Source organism: Carcharhinus amblyrhynchos, unplaced genomic scaffold (genome assembly GCF_965287045.1).
Source record: "Carcharhinus amblyrhynchos unplaced genomic scaffold, sCarAmb.v2.hapA chromosome_204, whole genome shotgun sequence".
Lineage (NCBI taxonomy): Eukaryota > Metazoa > Chordata > Chondrichthyes > Carcharhiniformes > Carcharhinidae > Carcharhinus > Carcharhinus amblyrhynchos.
The window spans coordinates 186,202-201,726 of NW_027649944.1; the positions used below are offsets into that span (position 1 = coordinate 186,202).

The 15,525-nt window shown below is 47.3% G+C and overlaps 1 protein-coding gene across 1 annotated transcript in view; it reads left to right on the forward strand.

Annotated features, from left to right (window-relative positions):
- Nucleotides 1-298: 298 nt before the first annotated feature.
- klhdc3 (kelch domain containing 3) overlaps nucleotides 299-15,525 on the forward strand; it is a 128,689-nt gene continuing 113,462 nt past the window's right edge. Inside the window, exon 1 of the mRNA XM_080183269.1 lies at nucleotides 299-422. The gene's annotated coding sequence lies outside the window, so the exon portion shown is untranslated. The remainder of the gene's footprint in view (nucleotides 423-15,525) is intronic.

The window sequence follows — 15,525 nt, forward strand, 5'->3', positions numbered from 1 at the left end:
TCTCCATGGCTGGGACACTATCAATGATTCCATGAAGACAGTTCCCTCTCCATGGCTGGGACACTATCAGTGATTCCATGAAGACAGTTCCCTCTCCATGGCTGGGTCACTATGAATGATTCCATGAAGACAGTCCCTCTCCATCTCTCACAGTGGTTGCCCCTCCATTGCCCTCTGTCTCTGCGCAGGCGCACTGCTCTGTTTACCACCCCCCATTCTGGAATGGTCGGGTCCACCTGCTCCGCGGGGTCAGGGTGAGCCCGGGCTGTACCAATCCCTCTGTGGGGGGTGGGTTTGGTCACTCAGCTGTCGGAGGAAGTTTGTGTCGGTGTCCGGGCGGCCGGAGCGGGATTCCCGGGTGGACGGAGCGGCCGGAGCAGGGCCGGGCCTGAGCGGGCTGGGCCGCGGGCCCTCGGAGTCAGGTAAGGGAGAGCGGTACCGGGCTCTGATGGAGCGGCTGGGTGTGAGGGAGCCTGAGCCGGTAGGCCCGAGTCTGGGGAGCGGGAGAGACAACAGGGACACCCGCTAATATACCCCCCTAATATACCCCCCTAATATACCCCGCTAAATATACCCCCCCTAAATATACCCCGCTAAATATACCCCCCCTAATACACCCCCCTAAATATACCCCCCTAATATACCCCGCTAAATATACCCCCCTAATATACCCCGCTAAATATACCCCGCTAAATATACCCCCCCAATACACCCCCCTAAATATACCCCGCTAAATATACACCCGCTAATATACCCCGCTAAATATACCCCGCTAATATACCCCCCCAATACACCCCCCTAAATATACCCCGCTAAATATACACCCGCTAATATACCCCCCTAAATATACCCCGCTAAATATACCCCCCCTAATACACCCCCCTAAATATACCCCCCTAATATACCCCGCTAAATATACCCCGCTAAATATACCCCCCCAATACACCCCCCTAAATATACCCCGCTAAATATACACCCGCTAATATACCCCCCTAAATATACCCCGCTAAATATACCCCCCCCAAATATACCCCGCTAAATATACCCCCCTAATATACCCCGCTAAATATACCCCGCTAATATACCCCCCCAATACACCCCCCTAAATATACCCCCCTAAATATACCCCCCCAATATACCCCCCAATATACCCCCCTAAATATACCCCCTAAATATACCCCCCTAAATATACACCCCCCTAATATACCCCCCCTAAATATACCCCCCTAATATACCCCCCTAAATATACCCCCCTAATATACCCCCCAAATACCCCCCTAAATATACCCCCCCTAAATATACCCCCCTAAATATACCCCTGAACATACCCCCCCAAATATACCCCCCCAAATATACCCCCCCAAATATACCCCCTAAATATACCCCCTAAATATACCTCCCCTGAATATACCCCCCCCAATATGCCCCCTAAATACACCCCTAAATATACCCGGGATATCCCCCCAAATATACCCCTTAAATACACCCAGGACACACCCCCTATATACCCCTAAATATATCCGGGACACCCCGTAAATACACCCCTTAATATACCCGGGACACCCCCCTAAATATACCCCCGATATACTCGGGACACCCCCCTAAATATACCCCCAAATATATCCTGATATACCCCTAAATATAGCCAGAGACCCGGGACACCCCCTAAATACACCCCCAAATATACCCTCAGGTACTCCCCTAAATATACCCAGAGATCTGGGACACCCCCCTAAACGTACCCGGGACACCCCCCCGATACACCCCTAAATACACCCAAATATACCCTCAGATACACTCCTAAATACACCCAAATATACCCTCAGATACACTCCTAAATACACCCAAATATACCCTCACATACACTCCTAAATACACCCAAATAGACCCACACTGTACACAACTCTGGTGCGGCCGCACTTGGAGTACAGTGTGCAGTTCTGGTCCCCACATTACAGGAAGGATGTGGAGGCTTTGGAGAGGGTGCAGAGGAGGTTTACCAGAATGTTGCCTGGTATGGAGGGGAGGTCCTATGAGGAGAGACTGAGGGATTTGGGGTTGTTTTCGCTGGAAAGAAGCGGCTAAGAGGGGATCTTATTGAAACATATAAGATGATTAGAGGTTTAGATAGGGTGGACAGTGATAGCCTTTTTCCTTGGATGGAGAAAGCTAGCACGAGGGGGCATGGCTTTAAATTAAGGGGGGTAGTTATAGGACGGATGTCAGGGATAGGTTCTTTACCCAGAGGGTGGTGAGGGATTGGAATGCCCTGCCTGCTGCAGTTGTAAATGCGCCTAGTTTGGGTGCGTTTAAGAGATCCGTGGATAGGTTTATGGACGAAAAGGGATTGGTTTAGATTAGTGGGTCATTGTTTTTTAACTGGTCGGCGCAACATCGTGGGCCGAAGGGCCTGTTCTGCGCTGTAATGTTCTATGTTCTATGTTCAAAGTCATGATGTGGGTATGCCGGCGTTGGTCTGGCGTAAACACAGTAAAAAGTCTGACAACACCAGGTTTTAGTCCAACCTATTTATTTGATAATATACTCGCAAGCTTTCGAAGGGGCTAACCCGAAAGCTTGCGAGTATATTATCAAATAAATAAGTTGGACTAAAACCTGGTGTTGTCAGACTTTTTACTATGTTCAAAGACCAGGGACACCCCTCAATAGAACCCCAGGTACACCTGCAGCCCATCCAAATACACCCCCAGATACATCATGCAATATGCCCCCAAATCACCCAGATGTACCCCTAAAATACACCCCCAAATCACCCAGATATACCCCTAAATACGCCCCAGATACTCCCCCTAATATATCCCTAAATCACCCAAACGCCCAAATCACCCAGATGTACCCCTAAATACACCCCCAAAAACACCCAGGTATACCCCTTAATACACTCCTAAATCACCCAGATACATCCCCAAATCACATAGAAATACTCCTAAATACACTTCCAGTTACACTCCCAAATACACCCCTAAGTCACCCAGCTATGCCCCCAGAAACACCCCAAAATTACCCAGATATACTCCTAAATACACCCCCAAATAGGGTGTATGGGGTGTCAGGGAGGGGTAGTACCTTTGGTGGGGGAACATGTTGCGTCCTTTCAGGGCGGTTTGTCCATCTTTTATCCCCACCTGGCACTCAGCTCTCACCTGTGGCTCCCCGTAGCTGTTTGCATGTGACAGCGGCCACACCCCGGGTAACAGCCTCGACAAACCGGCTAAACCAAGTGAGGGTCGCCGACGGGTCTTAACCCTCGGTGAGATAGGGAGATGTCTATCCCAGCATGTGAAAACAGGGTCCAGAGGATTGAGCGGACGAGACCAATGGAAGGTCCAACGGTCAAGGCGGTCTCTGCAAGCGTCGTGGAACGCAAAGAGCAGGACAAGACACAGAAGACCTCCTGGTCATCCATTGCACCTAGTCCCATCTCCAACCATCTTGACTCTTGTCTTGCCACTGGATCTGGATGGGAATTGGGAAGAGAGAGTAAGGCTGACACTGCGCAACTTCCCTCACTTCAATCCAAATCAAGCGCTAGTCTCGACACCATCATCAGTGTCCTGTTCAACCCTTGGAGTCCTGTGGTGATGGGCGAGTGATGAAGCAGCAGGTGTGGATACACTGGGAGCTGTAGTCACGGACCTGCACGCAGGCGGCTCAGGTCGAACGGTCATTTTCCGCTGACCGAGGCAGCAGTGAAACGCGATGTCTGCCTGGGAGACTGAGCAATCCTCTTCAGGAACACACTGCTCACCTCTGTAGAATGAGGAAGGGGCTGGAAAAGGTGCCCTAAACATTGCCTGCTTCACTACACACTGGCCAGTTTACTGCGGCTGGCGGGGATCCCATCTTGCGGTTGAACAAACAAAATAAAACACAAGGTGACACTCCTCACCATTGGCATTTGGAACACGTGCACGCTTTTGGACAACCCTACAGCAGACAGACCAGAGAGAAGAACAGCCTTAGATGCCAGACAGCTTGCAAGATACAACACTGACATTGCAGCCCTGAGCGAAACTCATCTTGCCAATGTAGGTCAGTTGACTAAAACTGGAGGTGGATACACTTTTTTCTGGAGTGGTCGCGGCAGCGATAAGCATCGTGATGCTGGAGATGGATTCGCTGTCAGGAGTCACCTTGTTTGGAAACTTGATAGTCTACCCAAGGGTGTGAACGACCGGCTTATGACATGACAGCTTCCGCTACAGAACAGAAGTCAAGCCACCCTGATCCTGTGCCCCCACAATGAACAACCCGGACGAGATGAAAGACAAGTTTTACGAAGAACTAAACACCCTACAATCAGCAGTGAGCAGTACTGACAAGCTGATCTTGCTTGGCGATTTCAATGCAAGAGTAGGGTGTGACTCTGCTTCTAGCAGGGAGTCATTGGGAGGCACGGAGTGGGCAAGTGTAACAGTAATGGCCTACTCTTAATGAAGACCTGTGCAGCACACAACCTCCTCATCACCAACACAACCTTCCACCTACCGACACGTAACAAGATCTCCTGGATGCACCCCCGCTCTAAGTATTGGCATCTTATTGACTATGTCATTGTCAGGAGAAAAGACAGGATGTCAGAGTGACCAAGGCCGTGTGTGGACTGCTGGACCGATCACAGGCTCATTGTCTCCAAAGTGAGGCTCTGCATCAGACCCAAGAGGCGACCACAAGTAAGCAAGGTTATGAAAAGAATCAATGCGGCCAAGCTAAAGAACTCCAGCATAGCTTCAGCACTGGCTGAAGACTTAGAAATCAAGCTTGCTGACCTACACCTTGCAGGCAGCGCTGAGGATGACTGGGAACGCTTCTGGGATGCTGTCCATACATCTGTGCTGAAGATGCTCAGGCCCTCTACCCACAAGCAGCATGATTGATTCAATGAGAATGATGAGGAGGTACAGGCTGTACTTGTTGAAAAGCACCGTCTTCATCGGGCCTGTTGGAATGACCCATCTTCAGCTGCCAAGAAAAATGCTTTTACCAGTGCTCGCAGGACAGTCCAGATTAAACTGTGTAAAATGCAGGATGCCTGGCTGAGCGCCAAGGCAGATGAAATACAGGGATACACTGACAGAAACAATTTGAAATGGTTCTAAGAAGTCCTCAACACTTTCTACGGACCTCAATCTCTCGGAAGTTCCTGCGTACAGATGGTACAACTCTCATTACAGAGAAGGCTCAGATCCTGCAGACATGGGCTGAACACTGAAGCCGTCCTCAACCAACCAGAGAGTAAGATTCCTCTGTGGTTGTCGCATACTTGCCGATTGCTGTTCCTCTTGTAGAGGTGTATGATGGAAGCATCTTTAAGTTCCTGAGGAATGGATTCTTGCTTCGAAAAGGGCTGGAACAACTCGGTGAGCTTCTCGATAAGTACAGGACCGAGTTCTAATCAGTATTCTAATCAGTAATTGCATTCTCATCAGTAATCTGTAAACTGGCTGTGCTGTTATATGCTCTGTCTGAGGCCAGAACTCTCCATTCATCTGACGAAGGGGCAAACCCCGAAAGCTTGTGAGTTTACTATCAAATAAATTGGTTGGACTTTAACCTGGTGTTGTCAGGCTTCTTACTGTGTTTACCCCAGTCCAATGCCTGCATCTCCAAATACTGGCTCAGAGCCAGAGGTGCAAGTCAGTATGAACAAATTTTCCACAGCTTGTGACAACTTTGGACTCACCATCAACATTAAAAAGACCGAAGTCATGCATCAGCCTGTTCCTCATGCACCGTACACAGAACCCATAATCACAGTCAAAGGGTAGAAACTACAGGCAGTGGACCAGTTCACTTATTTTGGCAGCACCCTCTCCCAAGCAGTGACTATTGATACAGAAGTTAACTGCAGAATAGCAAAGGCAAGTTCTGCTTTTGGTAGACTGCGCTCCACTGTATGGGAACGTCGAGGAATCAGACCAGCAACAAAACTGAAGGTCTACAGCGCCGCGGTACTCACTACCCTCCTGTATGCCTGTGAAACATGGACTGTGTATCGAAGGCGTGCAAGACAGCTCAATCATTTCCACATGACTTGTCTTCGCAGAATATTACACATCCGATGGCAAGACAAAGTACCAGACACTGAAGTTCTCTCTAGAGCAAGTCTACCATCAGTCCACACGCTGCTGATGAGAGCGCAGACCCGGTGGGCAGGTCATGTCATCTGTATGTCAGATGAGCGCATATCCAAGCAGCTCCTTTTTGAGGAACTCTCTGCTGGAAGACTCTCACATGGAGGGCAGAAGAAACATTTCAAAGACACACTCAAAGCCTCCCTGAAGTCGCTTGACACTGACACGACCACCTGGGAAACGCTGGCACAAAACCGCCCTACCTGGCGCTACCTCATCCACAAAGGCTGTCAAGCTCACGAAGCAAGGTGTATTGCTGAAACACAACTTAAGCACGAACTGCGCAAGTCCAGAGCCACCAGTGCAACAACTACAGTGTCTACACAAATCCGTCCAATATGTGCCAGGACATTCTGTACCCGAATTGGTCTGATCAGTCATCTTCAGACACACCGCAACCAGCCTCAAAATGACTAATGGTGTCGAGGTCCTCGTCGATGACGATGGATGAACGATACATCCCCAGATACACCCGCAAATACATTCCCAAAACACCTGCAAAATATCCCCCGATACGCCCCCAAATATATGCAAATACCCCCAGATCCTCCTGCAGACATGAAAACACCAACAAATCACCCAGATACCCACCCAAGTACACCCACAAATGCACCCAGATACCCATCCAAATACGTCCAGATAAACCCCCAAATAATCCTGCAGACCCCAAATAAACCCTGTCCCCCAAATACACCCAGTGTGGGGAATTCACACCCAAAACATCCCCAAATCACTCCCAAATAAACTCAAACCCTCAGATACAGCCCCAGATACACCCACAAGTAAACCCGCAGACCACAAAACACCCCCAAAATTATCCCTAAATAAACCCACAGACTCCAAATAAACTCAAATAGCCCCCCAGATGCACCCCCAAATAATCCCAATAAACCCCCGACCCAAAAACACAGATACACCCCCAAATAAACCCGCTAACCCAAATACACACAGATACACCCCCAAATAAATGCACAGACCTCAAATATACCCAGATACACCCCAAAATATCCCCAAAGAAACCCGCTGACCCAAATACACACAGATACACCCCCAAATAAACGCGCAGTCCTCAAATATACCCAGATATATCCCCCAAAATATCCCCAAATAAACCCGCAGACCTCAAATATACCCAGATACACCTGCAGTCTTCAAATACACCCCAAATAAACCCTTAAATTACCATGTGAGGGGAATTACCCCCAAATATATCTGCAAACCCCAAATAAGACCCCAAGTTACCCAGATAAACCTGCAGACCCCAAAACACATAAGAACATAAGAAATAGGAGCAGGAGTAGGCCATCTAGCCCTTCGAGCCTGCCCCGCCATTCAATAAGATCATGGCTGATCTGTCGTGGCTCAGTTCCACCTTCCCGCCCTCTCCCCATAACCCTTAATCCCCTCTCTTATCAAAAACCCATCAACCCGCGTCTTAAAAATATTTAGCGAGGCAGCCTCCACCACTAAATATTTTTAACCTGGAAAATATCTCCAAATATACCCAGATATCCATTCCAATAAATCCACATACACCCCCAAATAATCCTGCAGACCCAAAATAAATCCTACCCCCCAAATACACCCCTAAATCACCCACTGTGAGGGGAATTCACCCCCAAAATATCCCCAAATAAACTCAAACCTCCAGATACAGCTCCAAATCACCCAGATACACCCACAAGTAAACCCGCAGACCACAAAATATCCCCAAATACACTCAGATACACCCCAGACCCCAGCTAAACAGTAAATCATCCAGTGTGAGGGGAATCACCCCCAAAACACACCCAAGTAATCCCCCAGATCCCAAATAAACTCAAAATACCCCCAAAGTATCCCCAAATACATCCAAAACACCCCCAAATCACCCAGTGTGATGACCCCGAAAATAACTCGAATACACCTCCAGAAACACCCCTCAACACAACCCCAAAACACGCCACATAATCCCAAAATAAACTAACCCAAATACATCTCCAGAAACACACTCACAGAATCTCCAAATGCACCCACAGTGGAAGAGGCACCCCGATGCCCTAAACACATCCCCTGAAACACACACACTGTGAAGGGAATTACCCCAAAAACACACCCAGTGTGAGGGAAATCGCCCCTGAAATTGGCCACACAAGTGGATGGGGTGGTAAAGAAGGCAGCTTGCCTTTATTTGTTGTGACATGTCGTGGTGCAGTAAGACTGTGGTTAGGCCATACTTAGAATATTGCATTCAATTCCAGTCGCCACGTTACAGGAAGAATGTGAAGGCTTTGGATAGGATGCAGAAGAGGTTTACCAGGATGCTGCCTGGATTAGAGGGTATGAGATATAAGGAGAGGCTGGGCAAATAAAAGTTGTTTTCTCTGGAGCAGCAGAGGCTGAGGGGAGACCTGAGAGAAGAATATAAAATTAGGAGAGCCGTAGATAGGGTTGACAGCCAGAATCTTTTCCCCAGAGTTTAAATGTCTAATACTAAGGGATTTGCCCTTAGTGAGAGGGGGGAAATTCAAAAGAGATGTGAGGGGCAAGTTTTTACAAAGTAACTTTTAAACACACAGGGTGGTACGTAAGTGGAATGAGCTGCTGGAGGAAATGGTTGAGACAGAGACATTGACAACATTTAAAAGGCATTTGGACAGATACATGGATTGGAAAGGTTTAGAGGGATATGGGCCAAATTCAGGCAAATATTTAATATTTGCTGCATGGTGACACAGTGATTAGCACTGTTGCCTCACAGCGCTAAGGACCCAGGTTTGATTCCAGTATCAGATCGCTGTCTGTGTGGAGTCTGCATGTTCTCCCCGTGTCTGTGTGGGTTTCATTCGGGTGCTCCAGTTTCCTTCCACACTCCAAAGATGTGCAGGTTACACTGATTGGCCATGCTAAATTGCCCCTTAGTGTCAGGAGATGAGCAGGGTAAGTATGTGGGGTTACAGGAAAAGGGCCTGGGTGCGATTGTGATTGGTGCAGACTCGATGGGACGAATGGCCTCCTTCTGCACTGTAGGAATTCTGTGATTCAAATGGAGTTAGCTTAGATGAGTGTTCTTGTTGGCGTGGATCAGTTTGGGCCAAATGGCCTGTCTCTGTGCCATAGATTCAATGATTCTGAGTGGTAGGTGTCTGGAACACACTGTCACGGATGGTGATGGAGGCAGATACAATAGGGGCATTTAAGAGGCTTTCGGATAAACACATGACTATACAAGGAATAGAGGGATATGGACCAAGGGCAGGCAGAAGGAATTAGTTTAATTTGGCAGCATGTTCGTAGCACAACATTGTGGGCTGAAGGGCCTGCTCCAGTGCTGTACTTTTCTCTGTTCTTTGCTCTTTGTATGTCAGACTCCTGTTTATTGACTACAGCTCAGCCTTCAACACCATTATTCCAACAAAGCTCACCTCTAAACTCCATGGCCTTGAGCTCAGCTCCTCCCTCTGTGACTGGATCCTGAACTTCCTAACTCACAGACCACAATCAGTAAGGATAGGCAACAACACCTCCTCCACAATCATCCTCAATACCGGGGCCTCACAAGGCTGTGTTCTCAGCCCCCTACTATACTCCTTGTACACCTATTACTGTGCAGCCAAATTCCCCTCCAATTCAATTTTCAAGTTTGCTGACGACGCTACCGTAGTGGGTTGGATCTCAGACAGAGTACAGGAATGAGACAGAGAATCTGGTGAACTGGTGCGGCAGCAATAATCTCTCCCTCAATGTCAGCAAAACGAAGGAGATTGTCATCGACTTTAGGAAGCGTAAAGGAGAACATGCCCCTGTCTACGTGAATGGGGATGAAGTAGAAAGGGTCGAGAACTTCAAGTTTTTAGGTGTCCAGATCACCAGCAACCTGTCCTGGTTCCCCCATGCTGACACTATAGTTAAGAAAGCCCACCAACACCTCTACTTTCTCTAAAGAGTTTAAGGAGCTTTGGCGTGTCCACTATGACTCTCATCAACTTTGCAGATGCACCATAGAAAGCGTACTTTCAGGATGTGTGTCGCAGCTTGGTATGGGCTCCTGCTCTGCCCAAGACCACAAGGAACTACAAAAGATCGTGAATGTAGCCCAGTCCATCACACAAACCAGCCTCCCATCCATTGACTCTGTCTACACTTCCCGCTGCCTCGGCAAAGCAGCCAGCATAATTAAGGACACCACGCACCCTGGACATTCTCTCTTCATCATCTTCTGTTGGGAAAAACGTACAAAAGTCTGAGGTCTCGTATCATAATAACATAAGAATATAAACTAGGAGCAGGAGTTGGCCATCTGGCCCTTCGAGCCTGCTCCGCCATTCAATAAGATCATGGCTGATCATTTTGTGGACTCAGCACCACTTACTCACCGGCTCACCATAACGCTTAATTCCCTTTTATTATTCAAAAAATTATCTATCCTTGCCTTCAAAACATTCAATATAAAATGTACTGACTGACTCAAGGACAGCTTCTTCCCTGCTGCTGTCAGACTTTTGAACGGACCTACGTCGCATTAAGTTAATCTTTCTCTACACCCTAGCTATGGCTGTAATACTACATTCTGTACTGTCTCCTTTCTTTCTCTATGAACAGTATGCTTTGTCTGTATAGCACACAAGAAACAATACTTTTCACTATACGTTAATATATGTGACAATAATAAATCAAATCAAAAATCATTCCATTTATGATTATCTGCTGTTCCTGGGTGCTAGCTTTCTGTGTTTTGTGCACAAGTACGCTCAAATCCCTTTGTGTTGCAGCTTTCTGCAGTTTTTCTCCATTTAAACAATTCTGTTCTTTAGTTCTGCCTTCCAAAATGAACAACTTCACATTTTTCCACATTATACTCCATTTGCCAACTTTTCCCTAATTATTTAACCTATCAATATTTCTCTGTAAACTGCTTGTATCCCTCTTGCAACTCACCTTTCCATCTATTTTTGTGTTGTCTGTAAATTTCGCAATAGTACATTCATTTTTTTTTCTCCAAGTCAGTAATATATATGGTAAAGGATTGCCGTCCCAGCAGTGATCCCTGTGTGGAGCCCCACTGGTTACCGATCCCCAACCCGGAAAAGAACCCTCAACTCCATTCACTGTTTCCTGTCCATTAGCCGAATCTCTGTCCATGCCGTGCTGGGCAGCATGGTGGTACAGTGTTTAACACTGCTGCCTCACTGTTTGTGGGACCCAGGTTCAATTCCTGGTTTGGGTGACTGGCTGTGCGGAGTCTGCACGTTCTTCCTGTGTCTGTGTGGGTTTCCTCCGGGGAAATGATACTTGACAAATCTGTTGGAATTCTTTGAAGATGTAACTAGCAGAGCTGACATGGGGGAGCCAGTCAATGTGGTATATTTGGACTTTCAGAAAGTGTTTGACAAAGTCCCGCACAAGAGATTATTGTGCAAGATTAAAGCATATGGGATTAGGGGAAATGTATTGAGATGGACAGAAAACTGGTTGGCAGAAAGAAAACAGGAATTAATGGGTGCTTTTCAAATTGGCAGGCAGTAACTAGCGAGATGCCGCAAGGATCAGTCCTGGGACCCCAGCTATTCACAATATATATTAATGAGTTGGATGAGGGAACATTTCAAAGTTTGCAGATGATACCAAGCTGGGTGAGAGGGTGAACTGATAAGGATGCAGAGATCCTTCAGAATGATCTGGGTGAGTGAGCAGATACAGTTTAATTAAATGTGAGGTTATTCACTTTGGAAGCAAAAACAAGGCGGCAGATTACTACCTGAATGGGTGTAAATTGGGAGAGGGGAGTGTGCAGAGGGATCTGGGTGTCCTTGTGCACCAGTCACTGAAGGTAAGCAGGCAGGTACAGCAGGCGGTAAAGAAGGTAAATGGTATGTTGGCCTTCATTGTGAGAGGTTTCGATTACAGGAGCAGGGATGTGTTGTTGCAGTTATACAGGGGCCTTGGTGAGGCCACACCTAGAGTATTGTGTACAGTTTCAGTCTCCTTTTCTGAGGCAGGATGCTCTTGCTTTCAGAGGGAGTGCAGCGAAAGTTTACCAGGCGGATTCCAGGGATGGTGGGACTGATATATGAGGGGAGATTGACCAGGTTAGGATTGTTTTCACAGGAGTTCAGATGAACAAAAGGGGATCTCATAGAGAGTTATAAAATTCTAACAGGACTAGACAGGGGAGATGCAGGGAGGATGTTCCTGATGGTGGGGGAGTCCAGAACTGAGGATTCAGGGTAAACCATTTAGGATGGAGGTGAGGGGACATTTCTTCACCCAAAGAGTGGTGAGCCTGTGGAATTCATTACCACAGGAAGTAGTTGATGACAAAACATTGAACGTATTCAAGAGGCAGCTGGATATAGCACTTGAGGTGAATGGGGTCAAAGGTTATGGGGAGAAAGCAGAATTAGGCTTTTGAGTTGAATGATCAGCCGTGATTGTGATAGTGGAGCAGGCTCGAAGGGCTGAATGGCCTCCTCCTGCTCCTATCCTATGTTTCCTCCCACACTCCAAAGATGTTGCTGGTTAGGTGCATTGACCATACTAAGTTCCCCCTCACTGTGCCTGAACAGACGCTGGAGTGTGGCAACTAGGGGATTTTCTCAGTAACTTCATTGCAGTGTTAATGTAAGCCAACTTGTAACACTTTAAACATTAAAATCTTTAAAAATATTCTACCTGCAACAACATGGTCTGGGCCAGCATTTATTGCCCATCCCTAATTGCCCTTGAGAAGGTGATGGTGAGCTGCCTTCTTTAACTGTTACAGTCCATGAAGTGTAGGTGCACCTACAGTGCTGTTAGGGAGGGAGTTCCAGGATTTTGACCCAGTGACGGTGAAGGAGCAGCGATATATTTTGAGGTCAGGATGGTGAGTGAGTTGAAGGGGAACTTGCAGGTATTGTTGTTCCCAGGTATCTGCTACCCTTGTCCTTCTCGCTAGCAGTGGTTGTGAGTTTGGAAGGGGCTAACTTTGAGCAGTTTGGGTCTGTGAGTCCTTTGGAGTTTAGAATGAGAGGTGATCTTACTGAAACATAAAATTCTGAGTGGTTTTGACAGAGTTAATTTCTCCTCATGGGACAATCTAGAAGCAGGAAGCTTGGTGTCAAAAATAATGGGTCTCCCGTTGAAGATGGAGCTGAGGAGAAGTTTCTTCTCAGAGTCTGGGATTCTCTCCCCCAGAGAGCAGTGAGGTTGGGGGCAGCGAATAGACTCCAGGCCGAGTTAGACAGATTTCAGATCAACAAGAGGGTCCAGGGTTATGGGAGACAGACAGGAAAGTGGAGGGAAGACAACCATTCAAATCAGTCATGGTTGCAATGAATAACAGCACAAGCTGAAAGGGCTGAATGGCCTTCTCCTGCTCCTAATTCATTTTAATTATTTCCATCATCTGAAGCATCTTGATTGAATTTTCGAAACCTGAGACAATATGACCATAGTCTGTTACAACCAGCCTTCCTGAATCTGCGTTCTGCCTCTTCCTGAGTTCCAAGCTCCAGCTCAAAGCTGGAAGAAAATTCCTTCAATAAAGGACAAGGTCCCATCCTTCCTTCTGGATTCTCTGTCGGAATCCATCATCGTCACCCTGCCAGCTGAACCACAAGTCCTCTCGGCATTCCCCAAACACTCGGGATGAGGGTTTTGTCTCTGCCTCCTGGTGTTTAATGGTTGGTGGCGAATGGAATGCTGGCCTTTATAGCGAGGGAGATAGAATGTAAAGGCAGGGAGGTCTTGCTGCAACTGTACAGGGCACTGGTGAGGCCACAGCTGGAGTACTTTCCCTTGAGAAAGTAGGGTCCCGAACCTGTGTCCTCTGTTTGAACAGAGGGGAGTACGATAGGATGAGAGAGGAATTGGCAAATGTAGATTGGGGGCGCAGATTGGTCGGTAGGACTGCTGAGGAACAATGGGGGATTTTTAAGGAGATCTTTTTCGGTACTCAGCAGAAATATATTCCAATGGTCAAGAAGGAATGTAGGAGAAGGGATAACCAGCCGTGATTATCGAAGGAAATAAAGGAGAGTATTAAATTAAAAGCTGATGAGTTTAGAGTGGCTAAAAGTAGTGGGCGAGTGGAAGATTGGGAGAGGTTTAAAAATCAACAAAGAATGACTAAGAAGTTGATAAAGAAAGGAAGGATAGACTATGAAGCTAAACTAGCACTAAATATAAAAAAGGACAGTACGAGTTTTTGTGAATATATAAAGAGGAGGAGGCTGGCTAGAGTGAATGTTGGACCCTTAGAGGATGAGAGGGGGGATTTAGTGGTGGGAGATGAGGAAATGGCGGAGGCCTTAAATAAGTTTTTTGCCTCGGTCTTCACGGAGGAGGACGCGAATAGTTTGCCGGATATTAAAGATAGAAGGATGGTAGGAGTTGAGGGCCTGATTGCAATTACTGTCACTAGAGAGGTAGTGCTTGATAGACTAACGGGACTGATGGTGGACAAGTCCCCAGGACTGGATGGAATGCATCCCAGGGTTCTGAAGGAAATGGCAGAGGTGACAGTAGATGCCTTAGTGATTATTTACCAAAATTCACTGGATTCCGGGGAAGTGCCGGAAGATTGGAAAACGGCTAATGTTACACCGCTGTTTAAAAAAGGTAGCAGACAAAAGGCAGGGAATTATAGGCCAGTTAGTTTAACGTCTGTTGTTGGAAAAATGCTTGAATCCGTCATCAAAGAAGAAATAGCGAGGCACCGAGAAAAGAATGGTTTGATCCAGCAGACGCAGCACGGATTCGTTAAGGGGAAGTCGTGTTTGACGAATTTATTGGATTTCTATGAGGATGTGACTAGTACGGTAGACAGAGGGGAACCGGTGGATGTGGTGTTTCTCAATTTTCAGAAGGCGTTTGATAAGGTGCCGCACAAAAGGTTGCTACAGAAGGTTAGGGGGCACGGAGTTGGGGGTAAGGTGTTAGCATGGATAGAGGATTGATTGTCTAATAGGAGGCAGAGAGTTGGTATCAATGGGTGCAATTCTGACTGGCGGTTGGTGACTAGTGGAGTGCCGCAGGGATCGGTGCTGGGGCCTCAACTATTTTCCATTTATATAGATGATCTAGAGGAGGGGGCTGAGTGTAGGGTGACGAAATTTGCTGATGACACAAAGATGAGTGGAAAAGCAAATTGTGCGGAGGGTGTGGAAAGTCTGCAGAGGGATCTGGATAGGCTGAGCGAGTGGGCGAGGACCTGGCAGACGGAGTATAATTTTAGCAAGTGTGAGGTTATCCACTTTGGCAGAAATAATAGTAGGAGGGATTACTATTTAAAGGGTGAAAAGCTGCAGCATGCTACGGTGCAGAGGGATCTGGGGGTCCTTGTGCACGAGTCGCAAAAACCCAGTCTGCAGGTGCAGCAGGTGGTCAGGAAGGCGAATGGGATGCTGGC